Source organism: Heptranchias perlo, unplaced genomic scaffold, assembly GCF_035084215.1.
Source record: "Heptranchias perlo isolate sHepPer1 unplaced genomic scaffold, sHepPer1.hap1 HAP1_SCAFFOLD_849, whole genome shotgun sequence".
Taxonomy (NCBI): domain Eukaryota; kingdom Metazoa; phylum Chordata; class Chondrichthyes; order Hexanchiformes; family Hexanchidae; genus Heptranchias; species Heptranchias perlo.
Window position 1 is genome coordinate 52501 of NW_027139886.1, and position 2500 is coordinate 55000.

General features: G+C 50.7%; 2 pseudogenes; both read left to right on the forward strand.

Annotated features, from left to right (window-relative positions):
- The first annotated feature begins 168 nt into the window (after window positions 1-168).
- Window positions 169-285, forward strand: LOC137319437 (U2 spliceosomal RNA; annotated as a pseudogene).
- A 957-nt stretch (window positions 286-1242) lies between these two features.
- On the forward strand, window positions 1243-1359 carry LOC137319462 (U2 spliceosomal RNA; annotated as a pseudogene).
- Window positions 1360-2500: the final 1141 nt, after the last annotated feature.

The window sequence follows — 2500 nt, forward strand, 5'->3', positions numbered from 1 at the left end:
TGACAATGGACAGGGCCCGGCAGCTTGAGACACATCTTTCTTTCAATATGCAAGTTCTTTTTAAAAAAGTTTCCTTCCACAGCAGCTCTGAGTGTGAGGGAGAGAGAGAGAGAGACACTGACTCACTGACTGATACTGACACCGACACACACACACACACACACACATATTATTTATTATTATTTTAAATTGATTTTTAGAACAGGGAGATGGAAAAGGGGCTTGCTCCGTCCACTCCACGCATCGACCCAGTATTGCAGTGTTTCTGGGAACGGTGCAGCTCCCTGTGGGGAGATATTCAAAAGGAAAAACAGCTCTTTCCCAGTGTCTCTGTGTGTGTGTGTGTGTGTGTGTGTGTGTATTATTACTGAGAATAAAGCTGATATATCTCTCTCTCTCTCTCTCTCTCACTCAGAGCTGCTGTGGAAGGAAACCGTTTTAAAAAGAACTTTCTCAGCTCAGTGGTATTTTTTTCTTCTCCAAGGCTGAGTGCCGCTCGCACGTAGCGATATAATTCAAAGTGCAAAATAACTTGGCGTCGTTGACTTTAAACAAGCAGAGTCTGCTTCCAAATGAAAGCTGCGCTCCCGAACTGGACTGACTGTCTGTCTGTCTGTCTGTCTGTCTGTCTGTTTGTCAAGGGGTGGAAAAGGCGGCGGTGGTGGTGAGGGTGGAGCTTTACGCTCAGGAGGGGAGACTTTCTTTCAGAGGTGCCAATTAATCTGCAGCAGAAAGCCATCCCCCCCGACCGGGATTCGAAGCCCGGTCCTGACCACGAGACCACCGGGGAGAGTTGCCTCAAGTCCCTGAGGGACCTGGACACGAGGCCGAATACACACGCACGCCTGCTGCACTGGCAGCAGCGACCAACAGGGGGCTGACCGGCTGATCCTTCCCTTTCACAGGCAGGCTTTTGGCCCTCACTCAAACGACAAAGGTGTTCAGCAGGAAGTCCTGGGGGGAAGGCAGGCAGGGAGGGACGGACACAGGGAAGTCCGCACAAAACAGGTCCCCTGGAACCTCTGACCCACAAAACCGGGTTCCTGGTGAAAGCAGTCCTGCCATTGACATGACAATGGACAGGGCCCGGCAGCTTGAGGCACATCTTTCTTTCAATAAGCAAGTTCTTTTTAAAAAAGTTTCCTTCCACAGCAGCTCTGAGTGAGAGAGAGAGAGAGACACTGACTGACTGACTGATACTGACACCGACACACACACACACACACACACACACACACACATATTATTTATTATTATTTTTAATTGATTTTTAGAACAGGGAGATGGAATAGGGGCTTGCTCCGTCCACTCCACGCATCGACCCAGTATTGCAGTGTTTCTGGGAACGGTGCAGCTCCCTGTGGGGAGATATTCAAAAGGAAAAACAGCTCTTTCCCAGTGTGTGTGTGTGTGTGTGTGTGTGTGTGTATTATTACTGAGAATAAAGCTGATATCTCTCTCTCTCTCTCTCTCTCTCACTCAGAGCTGCTGTGGAAGGAAACCGTTTTAAAAAGAACTTTCTCAGCTCAGTGGTATTTTTTTCTTCTCCAAGGCTGAGTGCCGCTCGCACGTAGCGATATAATTCAAAGTGCAAAATAACTTGGCGTCGTTGACTTGAAACAAGCAGGGTCTGCTTCCAAATGAAAGCTGCGCTCCCGAACTGGACTGACTGACTGTCTGTCTGTCTGTCTGTCCGTTTGTCAAGGGGTGGAAAAGGCGGCGGTGGTGGTGGTGAGGGTGGAGCTTTACGCTCAGGAGGGGAGACTTTCTTTCAGAGGTGCCAATTAATCTGCAGCAGAAAGTCATCCCCCCCGACCGGGATTCGAAGCCCGGTCCTGACCACAAGACCACCGGGGAGAGTTGCCTCAAGTCCCTGAGGGACCTGGACACGAGGCCGAATACACACGCACGCCTGCTGCACTGGCAGCAGCGACCAACAGGGGGCTGACCGGCTGATCCTTCCCTTTCACAGGCAGGCTTTTGGCCCTCGCTCAAACGACAAAGGTGTTCAGAAGGAAGTCCTGGGGGGAAGGCAGGCAGGGAGGGACGGACACAGGGAAGTCCGCACAAAACAGGTCCCCTGGAACCTCTGACCCAGAAAACCGGGTTCCTGGTGAAAGCAGTCCTGCCATTGACATGACAATGGACAGGGCCCGACAGCTTGAGACACATCTTTCTTTCAATAAGCAAGTTCTTTTTAAAAAAGTTTCCTTCCACAGCAGCTCTGAGTGTGAGAGAGAGAGAGGAGAGAGAGAGACACTGACTCACTGACTGACACCGACACACACACACACACACACACACACACATATTATTTATTATTATTTTAAACGACAAAGCTGTTCAGAAGGAAGTCTTGGGGGGAAGGCAGGCAGGGAGGGACGGACACAGGGAAGTCCGCACAAAACAGGTCCCCTGGAACCTCTGACCCAGAAAACCGGGTTCCTGGTGAAAGCAGTCCTGCCATTGACATGACAATGGACAGGGCCCGGCAGCTTGA